Genomic DNA, 16,334 nt, shown 5'->3' on the forward strand with positions numbered 1-16,334 from the left:
TGTGAGAAAAAGGGTTTAGAACTTACAGCTCTTCAGGCAATTTTAAATAAATTTACAAAGGCAGATTCGAAGCCCAAGAGGGAGTATCCATCCTCTAGCTACCAATATGTTTATTTTCTCAGAATCTGCCTTTGCTAATCCAGCAGCGGAAGCAGTGGCCCGTCTCATCTCTCTTGGCAAAGTTACATATGCCCTCCAAATATCTAGCTTTCCCAACCTTGAATCTGCTCATGACAGGCTTACACCGTCAGGCAGTATGGACTCTTGTAATTAGAAAGGAACCCAGTATGTAGTAGATATAATAAGATAGTTTATTACAATCTTACCAATGGTAATACAGGTAGGTTAAGCATTCACATAATGGAACCGCATATCATGGCATGTCCTCTCTCTCTAGCCTTCTGGAGTCTCCCTTCTCTGTTCGTCTTCTCCTCTCATCTCCTTCTTCTTCTCGTCTCGTCTTGTCTCGTCTGAACTAATACTCCTCAAACTGCTGCTTATATACAATTTTGGCCCTATTCATTTCAATGGATCCCAGCTGTCTCAACTGGGCTCCTAGTCCTTATCAGTTGATCAGAATGACTTCATATGTTCCCAAACCTTCCTGTAGCCCCCCCTTTGGATGTTCTCACCCGGGGTGCAGCTGACCCAGCACTATCTCTACGTAACCATAGCAACTCTTGCGTATGACGTCTTGCAGGTGCCAATCTCAGGATTGTTGATAGAGTAGATTGCCCCCACCCTTGCCAGTTCAGCACTTGCCACAGTGAAATGTAACTGTGTCAAAGGTGATCTCTGATTTTTACAAGCTAGCTCTCTTTTGTATCAGAGATGATTCTGATTTTAAGAAGCCTAGCTCTTATTATGAGCCATTGGCCTGTATTTTACTGAGAGCAAGGGCTAGCATAACTCTTCACCCTATAATGGTTGTCCCTGGTCCTGTAGTCCAGGTGTCTAGTAAGGGTCCACATAGTTTTGTTCGTTTTCTTTCCTTCTATTGTGACTAATTGGCAGGGGTGGCTACTTGGCCCTTGATCCTGGTATCCAGCAAGGTTTGAGGAGGACCTTTTCCCCAGGAGGATTGTAGCTTGGTCTTGACCAGTACCCACCCTCCCAGTGAACAGCAAATTCAAGTGGTGGAATTTGGGCCAGTAACCCTTAAATGAAATAAAGAAGAAGACATGGTAGTATATAATTGGTTTCATTAACATTTAGTGTCCAAACATTTCATAGGGGAAATTCCCAAATCCCTTTGGGGAGCAGCCTGGACTGTCTGTGAGAAAAAACCTCTTAGAAACAATATCAGACAGGAAACATTCAGTGGTTTCAGAGGTGTTAAGACTGATGGTGCAAAAAGAAATCATTAGAATTGAAAATGTATCAGTATTTTAAGATTAAACAAAAAACATTATTCCTATACTGACCACCAGTTTAAATGGTGGAGTAGAGTTTAGCAGTTTATCCAGCAAAAGGAGTGCAACCAAAATCTCCTTCCCGCAATGGTGCAACTTAACAGAGTTGTTTATAGGCATGAGGATATAAAGGTTACAATTCTAAAAAAAAAAATGCATTGCAGTAATAGACAACAATCTTGAAAACAGAGGAGACTGCAGTGGTCGGGCCTGCTTCAGGAATGGTGAGACAACAGGCCTAACACAATGGCAGCGAAGACTAGTGCTGTCAGTGATCATGGTTCAAATGATGTCATGTCCTGCCCGTCAACTAAGGTGAAAGGACAATTTGATGAACCTGAAAAAACAAGGAAAATGACTCCAAACAATAAATCAATTAATCAGAACAGGGCCTCTATGTAGGCCTCAGGGCATAAATGATAATAATTCACTCAATATCTGGTCAAACCCTTAACAAAATGCCATTAGCTTAATTCTATACTCAAATTTCATGCTTCTTTTGATAGGTAATACAGAATAAAATGAATTGCTATTCTGGCCTATCCCAAAAAGTATAGTCCTGTTCAAACACTTCTACATATGTTCACTTCCACAGACCTTCTAACTAACTTACAGTGTACTTTCGTATCACATAAACATGCACTCCTGCCATGTGGTTATTCACACTGCTTACACAACTTGCACATTGGCAGTAAATAACTTTTACAAGCTTCAAACATCACAGTAACCGTGCACATAAAATGACCTGAGAATGACTGGGAAATTTCTTCCATCGTCTTCATGATGTGATTCCCTACAATTTAAAACTTACATTTTAGATCTTTATCATGGTACACCTCACCTCTCTGGACAACCAGGTTTAAGCGTCCAGCTAAAATCATGAGACATATGATTTATGGAGAAAAGTTAGATCAAGGATGATGTCAGCAAAGTAGGCAGATGCCTAGAAATGTTCTATAGCAGCACAAAGCATTCTCATTCAAGGTACATTAACAACTTCTTAATCTGAACATTCAGCTAAATTCCTTTACCCTGGAGGGGGCAATATCTCTGGAGTCACAACAGTGGCGTACCTAGGGTAGTTGACACCCGGGGCCGGTCATTTTTTAACACCCCCCCCCCCCCCCCAAATCCAGTACTAGGCAGACCGAGAATACAAAACACTCAGGACCTATAGAGCAATTCTACCATACCATAAGCAGTCATTTCTACGAGTCACACAAGGAAAAGGAAAGCATCTTAAACACTACAGTGAGCACTAGAACATCAATTCACCTATTGTAAAATGAAAACAGACAGATTAGTACAGATCGTCGATCCTGCACAGTCAATGCCAACTGAAAGCCATGTCTTTTTCACAAACACAGATACACCCTAATCCACTATAGAAAAAGTAATAATAAACTTTCTATTTAGACAAAAATTAAACTGAACCCCCGATGCCAGACTCTGCATACAATGTAACACCACAGAAACAGAAAATGTCCCCTAGTACTGTGCAAAATATAAAGACAGCAGATGTAAATTTGAAAAAACTAACACATACCAATCACCACTTTACAAATTAACAAATAGAAATAAAACAAATACAGAAAATAAAATAATACCATTTTACTGGACTAATACATTTAGCTTCCAGAGGCCAAAATCTCCTTCCTCAGGTCAGTACAATATAGTGCTGTTACAGTATCTTATCCTGACCTGAGGAAGGGCGTTTTGTTCTCTGAAAGTTAAGTCAAAATGTATTAAAATTAGTCCAATAAAAAGATTACCTTAGTTACATGTTCTATTTATAAACAACACAGCTACAATACTATATCCTAAAGCAAAATAATAAAAATATATATTTACAGCTTGTTGTCTCTGGTTTCTGCTTTTCTCATCTTCTTTTCACTGTCTTCCTTCCATCCAGGAACTGTCTTTGCTCTCTCTCTGCCATACAGTGTCTGCCCTCTCTCTCTCTCTGCCCCTTCCATCCACTGTCTGCCCTCTCTCTCCCTTCCATCCACCATTTGCCCCAGTCTGCCCTCTTTCTCTCTCCTCCTTCCACCCACCATCCGCCCTTTCTCTCTGCCCCTTCAATCCGTCTGCCCTCCCTCTCCCATCCATCCAGGGTCTGCCCTCCCTCACGCTCCCCACTTCCATCCAGGGTCTGTTGTCCCCTCTCTCTGCCCCCTCTTTCCACCTGCACCTAGTTCCAGTTCCAGCCCACATCTCCCACCTGCCACCCTTTTCAGCCCCACTATCCCACCAGTCCCCAGCCCTTTTCTCCCATCAGTCCTGGGCTTCAGCCCTCAGCCACTTCTCCCTGTCCCCTTTTCAGCCCCTAGTTTCAACCCCAGCCCTTTTCTCTCACCAGTCCTGAGCATCAGCCCCAGCCAGTTCTCCCTGTCCCCTTTAAAGCCCCTAGTTTCAACCCCAGCCCTTTTCTCTCACCAGTCCTGAGCATCAGCCCCAGCCAGTTCTCCCTGTCCCCTTTAAAGCCCCCAGTTTCAGCCCCTGCCCCGTTTCAGCCCACAGTTCCAGCACTAGCCCCCTTATCCCAAATACCCTCCTTTTCAGCCCCCAGTTCCAGCCCCCTTCATCCATCACATGCTTTGCATCCCCCCTTTTCAGCCCCAGACCCATTCTCCCTCCTGCCCCCTTGTCAGACCCCAGTTCCAGCTTCAGACCCCTTCTCCCCTCTGAGCACCTCCACCCCTCCACAATCCCCTTCTCCCCTCTCAGCTCCCCTACCCCTCCCTTCTCCCCTCTGAGAACCCCTCTCAGCTCCCCCACCCCTCCCCAATTCCCTTCTCCCTTCTGAGAACCCCTCTGAGCTCCCTCCACCCCTCCCCAATTCCCTTCTCCCCTCTGCGAACCCCTCTGAGCTCCCCCACCCCTCCCCAAATTCTCTTCTCCCCTCTGTGAACCCCTCTGAGTTCCCCCACCCCTCCCCAGTTCCCTTCTCCCCTCTGCGAACCCCACTGAGCTTCCCCCACCCCTCCCCAATTCCCTTCTCCCCTCTGCGAACCCCTCTGAGCTCCTCCACCCCTCCCCACCCCTCCCCAAATTCCCTTCTCCCCTCTGCGAACCCCTCTGAGCTCCCCCACCCCTCCCCAATTCCCTTCTCCCCTCTGCGAACCCCTCTGAGCTCCACCACCCCTCCCCAAATTCCCTTCTCCCCTCTGCGAACTCCTCTGAGCTCCTCCACCCCTCCCCCACCCCTCCCCAAATTCCCTTCTCCCCTCTGCGAACCCCTCTGAGCTCCCCCCACCCCTCCCCAACTCCCCTCTGAGCTCCCCCAACTCGTTCTCCCATCTGAGCCCCCCCCCCCTCCGTGGAGATCGACAGAGCCCTCTTCTCCTGCCACCACCCTGCGTTTTTTTTTTTAATCCATTCAGCGAGGGACACAGGCAGCGCCTCATATCTGCCCTGCTGTGTGCTTTGAAAAAAGAAAATCGCTTCGCTGGCGTCGGGCCGGCCTTCTTTCGCTATGTCCCGCCCACTTTTGAGGTAACTTCCTATTTCCTCGAGGGCGGGACATAGCGAAAGAAGGCCGGCCTGCCGCCCGACGCCAGCGAAGCGATTTTCTTTTTTCAAAGCACACAGCAGGGCAGATACGAGGCGCTGCCTGCGTCCCTCGCTGAATGGATTTTTTTTTTTAAATGCAGGTGGTGGCAGGAGATGGCGGAGCACCCCCCCACCCGCCGACACCCGGGGCGGACCGCCCCCACCGCCCCCCCTTGGTACGCCACTGAGTCACAATTGCCCAAGGTAAAGTAACACAGATATATATTTATCACAAGCATGATGAATTAAACACATTAAGTAGTTTAGTAGACAAACGGTTCCTTGCATACATTATCAAAACAAAAGTCTGTAAGAATCTGTTCCCTTCCAGTGTTGCCATTGTAATAGGCTATCAGGACTTACTCCTATTAGGAGGAACTGCACTGTCAAGGGACAGCTGATAACATGGTGCAAAACTTTATCACAAAGATAAACAAGGCAAATCCAATACAGGAGAACATTAGAATAGTAACTCTTGCCTGCTACAAATATCTCAAGAAAATGCAAAGATATGCAAAAGCTTATGACAATACAAAAGTGCTCCTTCAAGGGAGAAGCACCAGGGCTGTAAAAGAAAATATTCATGCAATACCACAGGGTATAAAAATTTAAAAGTTCCAATAAGCCTCACGCTCGCCAAACAGTTGTTGGGTAGCTCAATTTGGTAGCGTAATTTGAGAAAGAGGTCCTGGAAAACATAAATTAAAGTTTGGGGGGTTTTTTTCATGCAAACGTGTGTATGTAATACACACAAGGGTTAGCAGAGGGAGCAAGTCATCAATATAAGAAAGAAGCGTGACATCATCTGGCAAGGAAGAGAGGAAAAAACACTTAGCAGCAAATTCCATTTGCCGGACAACAGCCACAATGAGGTAGTAATACATTGATGACAAGCAAGCAACTGAAATGAAAATCCAACCAGGAAGTACCCATTTCAGGCAAGGCACATGAAACCTAAAACTTATTTCTCTGAATCTCAATTACCTGGGGCAGGGCCGGTCTTAGCAAGTGCGGGGCCCTATGCAGACCAATTTGATGGGGCCCCACCCTAGCCCTGCCCCCACTCTAACTCCGCCCCCACCCTAGCTCCAGGGCCCGCCACCCCTCCCTCCGAGCTCCAAGGCCCCCAGCTCCAGGGCTTGTCGATCCTGCAGTCAGTGCCAACTGAAAGCCATGTCTTTTTGACAAACACAGATACACCCTAATCCACTATAGAATAAGTAATCATAAACTTTCTATTTAGACAAAAAATAAAATGAAACCCCAAGATGCCAGACTCTGCATACAATGCAACACCACAGAAACAGAAAATGTCCCCTAGTACTGTGCAAAATATAAAGACAGCAGATGTAAATTTGAAAAAAAAAAAAAAACCAAATACCAATCACCACTTTACAAATTAACAAATAGAAATAAAACAAATATAGAAAATAAAATACCATTTTATTGAACTAATATATTTAATTTTCAGAGGCCAAAACATCCTTCCTCAGGTCAATACAGTATAGTACTGTTACAGTATCCTATCCTGACCTGAGGAAGGGGGTTTTGTTCTCCGAAAGTTAGCCAAAATATATTAAAATTAGTCCAATAAAAAGATTACCTTGTTTGCATGTTCTATTATAAACATTTATTAACATATCTACAATATTACTTTATCCTAAAGCAAAAAAATTTAAATATATATTTTATTTACAGTTTGTTGCCTCTGGTTTCTGCTTTCCTCATCTTCTTTTCACTGTCTTCCTTCCATCCAGCATCTGTCTTCGGTCTCTCTCTGCCATCCAGTGTCTGCCCTCTCTTCCTGCTCCTTTCATCCACATCTGCCCTCTATCTCTGCCCCTTCCATCCACCATCTGCCCCTGTCTGCCCTCTCTCTCTCTCTCCCCCATCCATTCACTGTCTGCCCTTTCTATCCCTTCCATCCACTGTCTGCCCTTTCTCTCTGCTCCTTCAATCCACCATTTGCCCTCCCTCCCCATCCATCCAGGGTTTGCCCTTCCTCTTGCTCCCCCATCCAGGATCTGCCCCTCTTTCCGCCCCTTTTTTTCAGCCCCCAGTTCCAGCTCCACTATCCCACCAGTCCCCCATTTCACCCCAGCCCTTTTCTCCCACCAGTCCCGAGCTTCAGCCCCCCCAGCCACTTCTCCCTGTCCCCTTTTCAGCCCCCAGTCCCAGCCCCTGCCCCTTTTCAGTCTCCAGCCTCTTATCCCACCTAACCTCCTTTTCAGCCCCCAGTTCCAGCCCCCTTCATCCACATGCCATGTATTAGGGCCCCCCTTTTCAGAACCATTCTCCCACCTGACCCACGCATACCCCATTTTCCCACCAGCCCCAGGCATGGCCCCCATTTTTCCATATTGCCCCTTCTCAGACCCAGTCCCCTTCTCCCATCCAAGAACCCCAGTCTCCTCCCCACCCGTCCCCTTCAACCATCCAAGAACCCCCTCTCCACCTCAGTCCCCTTCTCCCATCCAAGAACCCCAGTCTTCTCCCCACCAGTCCCCTTCTCCCATCTGAGAACCCCCTCCCCTGTCTCTCCCATCCAAAATCCCCAGTCCCTCCCCACCCGTCCCCTTCAAGCATCCAAGAACCCCCTCCCCTTCTCCCATCCTTGAACCCCAGTCCTCTCCCCACCCGTCCCCTTCTCCCATCTGAGAACCCCCCCCCTGTCTCTCCCATCCAAAAACCCCAGTCCCCTCCCCACCCGTCCCCTTCAAGCATCCAAGAACCCCCTCCCCTTCTCCCATCCTTGAACCCCAGTCCTCTCCCCACCCGTCCCCTTCTCCCATCTGAGAACCCCCTCCCCTGTCTCTCCCATCCAAAAACCCCAGTCCCCTCCCCACCCGTCCCCTTCAAGCATCCAAGAACCCCTCCTCTTCTCCCATCCTTGAACCCCAGTCCTCTCCCCACCCGTCCCCTTCTCCCATCTGAGAACCCCCCCCCTGTCTCTCCCATCCAAAAACCCCAGTCCCCTCCCCACCCGTCCCCTTCAAGCATCCAAGAACCCCCTCCCCTTCTCCCATCCTTGAACCCCAGTCCTCTCCCCACCCGTCCCCTTCTCCCATCTGAGAACCCCCTCCCCTGTCTCTCCCATCCAAAAACCCCAGTCCCCTCCCCACCCGTCCCCTTCAAGCATCCAAGAACCCCCTCCCCTTCTCCCATCCTTGAACCCCAGTCCTCTCCCCACCCATCCCCTTCTCCCATCTGAGAACCCCCTCCCCTGTCTCTCCCATCCAAAAACCCCAGTCCCCTCCCCACCCGTCCCCTTTAAGCATCCAAGAACCCCCTCCCCTTCTCCCATCCTTGAACCCCAGTCCTCTCCCCACCCGTCCCCTTCTCCCATCTGAGAACCCCCTCCCCTGTCTCTCCCATCCAAAAACCCCAGTCCCCTCCCCACCCGTCCCCTTCAAGCATCCAAGAACCCCCTCCCCTTCTCCCATCCTTGAACCCCAGTCCTCTCCCCACCCGTCCCCTTCTCCCATCTGAGAACCCCCTCCCCTGTCTCTCCCATCCAAGAACCCCAGTCTCCTCCCCACCCGTCCCCTTCAACCATCCAAGAACCCCCTCTCCACCTCAGTCCCCTTCTCCCATCCAAGAACCCCAGTCTCCTCCCCACCAGTCCCCTTCTCCCATCTGAGAACCCCCTCCCCTGTCTCTCCCATCCAAAATCCCCAGTCCCCTCCCCACCCGTCCCCTTCAAGCATCCAAGAACCCCCTCCCCTTCTCCCATCCTTGAACCCCAGTCCTCTCCCCACCCGTCCCCTTCTCCCATCTGAGAACCCCCCCCCTGTCTCTCCCATCCAAAAACCCCAGTCCCCTCCCCACCCGTCCCCTTCAAGCATCCAAGAACCCCCTCCCCTTCTCCCATCCTTGAACCCCAGTCCTCTCCCCACCCGTCCCCTTCTCCCATCTGAGAACCCCCTCCCCTGTCTCTCCCATCCAAAAACCCCAGTCCCCTCCCCACCCGTCCCCTTCAAGCATCCAAGAACCCCCTCCTCTTCTCCCATCCTTGAACCCCAGTCCTCTCCCCACCCGTCCCCTTCTCCCATCTGAGAACCCCCCCCCCGTCTCTCCCATCCAAAAACCCCAGTCCCCTCCCCACCCGTCCCCTTCAAGCATCCAAGAACCCCCTCCCCTTCTCCCATCCTTGAACCCCAGTCCTCTCCCCACCCGTCCCCTTCTCCCATCTGAGAACCCCCTCCCCTGTCTCTCCCATCCAAAAACCCCAGTCCCCTCCCCACCCGTCCCCTTCAAGCATCCAAGAACCCCCTCCCCTTCTCCCATCCTTGAACCCCAGTCCTCTCCCCACCCGTCCCTTCTCCCATCTGAGAACCCCCTCCCCTGTCTCTCCCATCCAAAAACCCCAGTCCCCTCCCCACCTGTCCCCTTCAAGCATCCAAGAACCCCCTCCCCTTCTCCCATCCTTGAACCCCAGTCCTCTCCCCACCCGTCCCCTTCTCCCATCTGAGAACCCCCTCCCCTGTCTCTCCCATCCAAAAACCCCAGTCCCCTCCCCACCCGTCCCCTTCAAGCATCCAAGAACCCCCTCCCCTTCTCCCATCCTTGAACCCCAGTCCTCTCCCCACCCGTCCCCTTCTCCCATCTGAGAACCCCCTCCCCTGTCTCTCCCATCCAAAAACCCAGTCCCCTCCCCACCCGTCCCCTTCAAGCATCCAAGAACCCCCTCCCCTTCTCCCATCCTTGAACCCCAGTCCTCTCCCCACCCGTCCCCTTCTCCCATCTGAGAACCCCCCCCCCTCTCTCTCCCATCCAAAAACCCCAGTCCCCTCCCCACCCGTCCCCTTCAAGCATCCAAGAACCCCCTCCCCTTCTCCCATCCTTGAACCCCAGTCCTCTCCCCACCTGTCCCCTTCTCCCATCTGAGAACCCCCTCCCCTGTCTCTCCCATCCAAAAACCCCAGTCCACTCCCCACCCGTCCCCTTCAAGCATCCAAGAACCCCCTCCCCTTCTCCCATCCTTGAACCCCAGTCCTCTCCCCACCCGTCCCCTTCTCCCATCTGAGAACCCCCTCCCCTGTCTCTCCCATCCAAAAACCCCAGTCCCCTCCCCACCCGTCCCCTTCAAGCATCCAAGAACTCCCTCCCCTTCTCCCATTCTTGAACCCCAGTCCTCTCCCCACCCGTCCCCTTCTCCCATCTGAGAACCCCCTCCCCTGTCTTTCCCATCCAAAAACCCCAGTCCCCTCCCCACCCGTCCCCTTCAAGCATCCAAGAACCCCCTCCCCTTCTCCCATCCTTGAACCCCAGTCCTCTCCCCACCCGTCCCCTTCAACTATCCAAGAACCCCCTCCCCACCCCCTTAAGCTTCTCCCATCCATGAACCCCCTCCCCATCTCAGTCTCCTTCCCATTTGAGAACCCCCTCCCCCCACCCTTCTCCCATCTGAGTCCCTCCCCACCTACCAGCTCCATTCTCCTGCCGCCCAGGCCCATCACCCTCACTGCCTTAAAAAAAAAAAAACAATTTGAAGCGCTGGAGTAACAGGCAGCAGCGCCTGGCGTCTGCCCTTCTACTAAAAATCTCTTCGACGACGTCATTGGGCCTTCCCACATTGGGTCCCACCCTCCTCTGAGGTAACTTCCAATTACCGCGAGGGCGGGCGGGACTCAATGTGGGAAGGCCCAATGACGTCGTCGAAGAGATTTTTAGTAGAAGGGCAGACGCCAGGCGCTGCTGCCTGTTACTCCAGCGCTTCAAATTGGGTATTTAAAGACAGGACGAGCAGCGCCGGGAGCGGACTCGGAGCACCTTCCCCCCCCCCCCCCCCGCTGACATCTGGGGCGGACCGCCCCCACCACCACGTCGCCGTCGCGCGTTGTTCAACTTCGAAGTTCGGAGTTCGGGAGAGTGGTGCTCGGGCGGGGCGGGGCGACCTGAGGTGCGCTGCGCGGGGCCCCCCTGAGCGCGAGGCCCTATGCGGCCGCCTCGGTCGCCTCGCCTTAAGACCGGCCCTGACCTGGGGTACAGAACATACATGGATAGACATGTTGGATATTTCAGTAGACAAACATTTAGTATACTACTACTACTTAACATTTCTAGAGCGCTACTAGGGTTACGCAGCGCTGTACAATTTAACAAAGAGAGACAGTCCCTGCTCAAAGAGCTTACAATCTAATAGACAAGTGAACGGTCGGTCCGATAGGGGCAGTCAAATTGGGGCAGTCTGGATTCACTGAACGGTAAGGGTTAGGTGCCGAACGCAGCATTGAAGAGGTGGGCTTTAAGCAAAGACTTGAAGACGGGCAGGGAGGGGGCTTGGCGTAAGGGTTCAGGAAGGTTGTTCCAAGCATAGGGTGGTGAGGCGAGGCAGAATGAGCGGAGCCTTGAGTTGGCGGTGGTGGAGAAGGGTACTGAGAGGAGGGATTTATCCTGTGAACGGAGGTTACGGGCGGGAACGTAAGGGGAGATGAGGGTAGAAAGATAGTGAGGGGCAGCAGACTGAGTGCATTTGTAGGTAAGAAGGAGAAGCTTGAATTGAATGCGGTATCTCATTGGAAGCCAGTGAAGTGACCTGAGGAGAGGGGTGATATGAGTATATCGGTTCTGGCGGAATATGAGACGTGCAGCAGAGTTCTGAACAGATTGAAGGGGGGATAGATGGCTAAGTGGGAGGCCGGTGAGGAGTAAGTTGCAGTAGTCCAGGCGAGAGGTAATGAGAGCGTGGACGAGAGTTCGGGTGGTGTGTTCAGAGAGGAAATCTTAATGAGGTAGATACAGGGAATAGGCAAGAAATAGTCTGCAAGTCTTATGAATAACTTAGGAATTTGCATCCCTCCTCTGCAGTGGAGGAAAACATATTTGGTGTAATGCAATTTAAGCAGCGGTGATTTGCACAGCCAGCGAGACCCATAAGGTTTGCATAAGGTTCTTAAAACACTAACCATTATTGTACTTAATCTAAGGCAAAGGAACACAGGCAGCCAATATGTCCCTAAAGGAAAGCATAGACTTGACCTTTTCACACCCACACACAGAGGAACACAATGTCTGTTTCCGTGCCCAGAAGAGAGGAGAGGAAAAAGTTCTCTCTCTTTTGCTTAATTACACACGGAGACAGACTGCCCATGATTGAAAAATAGAGAGCTGATTCTGTCAGGCAACCGTACACGAGCTATGCAAAACCCTTTTGTATCCCAATACAATTTCAAACTGTGCACTAGTTCCCTACTCACAGAGGATGGGCCACTTGTAATTGGATACAATTACACAAAGTGTGTTTACCATGTGCAGGCTGAAAAACTTCTATTATTCTTCCTTCAATAAATGTCTTGACCATGAGGGTTATCGGAGGCAAGACATGGTCCTTGATATAAATTTTAGTTCTAATACAAGCCAATGAGACAGTAAATAATGCTTGTGCAAGGACAGCGTTATCACACTTCAGTGGTCTGTTGTTGCCATCTGTGGGTTGCCCAATCTCCACCGATAAGGCACCAATCAGGCCAAGAATTTGCCTAAGAGCTCTTTCTGTTTCCACCCCATAAGTTACAAATCCGAGTTTTAAAATCCAATGATTTAACTTTTGGGGTGTAGGATACCTTTAGGGACTATGGTCGGTAAATGAACATGATATCATTCTGACCCTGTTTGAATGGGGACTTTTACTTTGCCACTCTCCCCATAATCAGTAATATGAGTGGCATAAGTCCCTAAATTCCTATTTTGTTATAAAACTCACAATACAATTACAGCAGATGCAACATGCTTTTGAGCCCAAGCGCAGAAAAGTGAGCTATAAGAATACAAATTTAAATCCAATGTAATAAGGGAAAAAGCAACAATTTAAACAAAGTGAGGCAACCCAGGCAGTTGCCTAGAAAGGCACTGGGACAGCACAAAATCCTGATATACAAGGAGGGGCATAATTGAACAAAAACGTCTATCTCCATGGGCGTTTATCTACGAGAACGGGTCCGTGAAGGGGCGGACCGAACCGTATTTTCGAAAAAAATAGACGTCCATGTTTTATTCGACAATTTGTGAGCTGGGCGTTTTTGTTTTTCAGCGATAATGGAAAATGAAAGCGCCCAGCTCAAAAACGAATAAATCCAAGGCATTTGTTCATGGGAGGGGCCAGGAGTCATAGTGCACTGGTCCCCCTCACATGCCAGGACACCAACTGGGCACCCTAGGGGGCACTTTTACAAAAACAAAAAAAAAGGTAACAGAGCTCCCAGGTGCATAGCACCCTTCCCTTGGGTGTTGAGCCCCCCAAATCCCCCTCAAAACCCACCGCCCACAAGTCTACACCATTACTATAGCCCTAAGGGGTGAAGGGGGGGCACCTACATGTGGGTACAGTGGGTTTGGGGGGTGGTTTGGAGGGCTCCCATTTACCAGCACAAGTGTAACATGTGGGGGGGGGGGGGATGGGCCTGGGTCCACCTGCCTGAAGTCCACTGCACCCCTAATAACTGATCCAGTGACCTGCACACTGCTGCCAGGGAGGTGGGTATGACATTTGAGGGTGAAAATAAAAAGTTGTGAAACAGCATATTTTGTGGTGGGAGGGGGTTTGTGACCACTGGGGGAGTCAGGGGAGGTCATCCCCGATTCCCTCCAGTGGTCATCTGGTCATTTAGGGCACTTTTTGGGGCCTTATTCGTGGAAAAACAGGGTCCAGGAAAAGTGCCCTAAATTCTCGCTAAAAACGCATATTTTTCTTCCATTATCAGCGAAAGGCGCCCATCTCTGATCTCCCGATAACCACGCCCCAGTTCAGCCTTCACCACGCCTTCGACACGCCCCCATCAACTTTGTCCGCATCCGCGACGGAGTGCAGTTGAAAACGTCCAAATTCGGCTTTCGATTATACCGCTTTATTCGTTTTTGTGAGATAAACGTCTATCTCCCGATTTAGGTCGCAATATAGACGTTTTTCTTTTTCAGTTATAAGCTGGAAGGTATACAAAAATTGTAATAACTACACAATCCAAAAAAATGCCGTCATGCACCTTTCAGTAAATCACACAATTGAAATTCAACATAGCGTGGCAGAATCAGCTGTAGGAAAAAAAAACCCTATCAAGGCTGCATTCCTGACGGGAGGTTTTTTTTTTTCTTTTTCTCCTGTCTCTCTGAAGGAAAAGAACCTCTAATTATGGAATGCAAAGTATTTAAACTTAGTAATACTATACCGATAAGAATTAAAGAAGAGCATGAATTGTCAACATCATAGGAATAAGTGACATACCTTTTTTAACAAACAGATTCAAGAAAAATAAACAACATTATCTCCAGCAATGAAATTCAGGTGCTGCATATACAAAGCTTTTGATAAAAGAGGGACAGTGGTAAACAAAAGTAAAAATGATTAAAAAGTCAAGCACAGTGCACTGTTTGCTATAGAATATATAGCTCTTCTGTTGTAAAAAAAAAAAAAGAAAAATGACGTCTTCAATTGATTATTTGTTTCCCTTTTAAGATTGTAGGAAACAGTCTTAGGCTTATCGGGTTAGTGATCTCATAATTTCTTATATCTGGTAATAACTTCTAACATAAACTTCCTGAGCCCTTACGCCAAGCCCCCTCCCTACCCATCTTCAAATCCTTGCTTCAATGTTGCTTTCGGCACCTAACCTTTATACCTTTCAGGAAATCTAGACTGCCCCTATTTGACTGACTGTACATTTGTCCTTTAGATTGTAAGCTCCTTTGAGCAGGGCAGGGGCGTAGCTACGGGTGGGCCTGGGTGGGCCCAGGCCCACCCAATTTCAGCCCAGGCCCGCCCAGCGCCAGCCCCAGCACCCATTGCCGGCCACTGCTGCTTTTCCTGTTGAGCAGCAGGGCCGGCGCTACAAAAAGAAGAAGCGCTAACGGCGCTAAGCACGAGAAATGTTTAAAAAAAAAAAAAAGCGCGGCACCGGCAGGCACTGTCTCGGCAGCCTTGAGGCATTGGCTGCTGGCTCGCAGGCTCCTCCCGTCTGCGGGAGGAGCCTGCGAGCCAGCAGCCAATGCCTCAGCAGCCAATGCCTCAAGGCTGCCGAGACAGTGCCTGCCGGTGCCGCGCTTTTTTTTTTTTTAAACATTTCTCGTCCTACGGTCCTTAGCGCCGTTAGCGCTTCTTCTTTTTGTAGCGCCGGCCCTGCTGCTCAACAGGAAAAGCAGCAGTGGCCGGCAATGGGAGCTGGCGCTGGCATGCAGGGCGGGCCTCGTCGAAGAAAAGAGGGAAAACATGGAAGGATGGGGAGAAAGAGGGAAAACATGGAAGGATGGGGAGAAAAGAGGGAAAACAGATGGAAGAATGGCAGAGAATGAGGGAAAACATGGAAGGATGGGGAGAAAGAGGGAAAACATGGAAGGATGGGGAGAAAAGAGGGAAAACAGATGGAAGGATGGCAGAGAATGAGGGAAAACATGGAAGGATGGGGAGAAAGAGGGGAAACATGGAAGGATGGGGAGAAAAGAGGAAAAACATGGAAGGATGGGGAGAAAAGAGGGAAAACAGATGGAAGGATGGCAGAGAATGAGGGAAAACATGGAAGGATGGGGAGAAAGAGGGAAACATGGAAGGATGGGGAGAATGAGGGAAAACATGGAAGGATGGGGAGAAAGAGGGAAAACTTGGAAGGATGGGGAGAAAAGAGGGAAAACAGATGGAAGGATGGCAGAGAATGAGGGAAAACATGGAAGGATGGGGAGAAAGAGGGAAAACATGGAAGGATGGGGAGAAAAGAGGGAAAACAGATGGAAGGATGGCAGAGAATGAGGGAAAACATGGAAGGATGGGGAGAAAGAGGGAAAACATGGAAGGATGGGGAGAAAAAGAGGGAAAACAGATGGAAGGATGGGGAGAAAAGAGGGAAAACAGATGGAAGGATGGCAGAGAATGAGGGAAAACATGGAAGGATGGGGAGAAAGAGGGAAAACATGGAATGATGGGGAGAAAAGAGGGAAAACAGATGGAAAGGATGGCAGAGAATGAGGGAAAACATGGAAGGATGGGGAGAAAGAGGGGAAACATGGAAGGATGGGGAGAAAAGAGGGAAAACATGGAAGGATGGGGAGAAAAGAGGGAAAACAGATGGAAGGATGGCAGAGAATGAGGGAAAACATGGAAGGATGGGGAGAAAGAGGGAAACATGGAAGGATGGGGAGAATGAGGGAAAACATGGAAGGATGGGGAGAAAGAGGGAAAACTTGGAAGGATGGGGAGAAAAGAGGGAAAACAGATGGAAGGATGGCAGAGAATGAGGGAAAACATGGAAGGATGGGGAGAAAGAGGGAAAACATGGAAGGATGGGGAGAAAAGAGGGAAAACAGATGGAAGGATGGCAGAGAATGAGGGAAAACATGGAAGGATGGGGAGAAAGAGGGAAAACATGGAAGGATGGGGAGAAAAAG

This window comes from Microcaecilia unicolor, unplaced genomic scaffold (assembly GCF_901765095.1).
Source record: "Microcaecilia unicolor unplaced genomic scaffold, aMicUni1.1, whole genome shotgun sequence".
Lineage (NCBI taxonomy): Eukaryota > Metazoa > Chordata > Amphibia > Gymnophiona > Siphonopidae > Microcaecilia > Microcaecilia unicolor.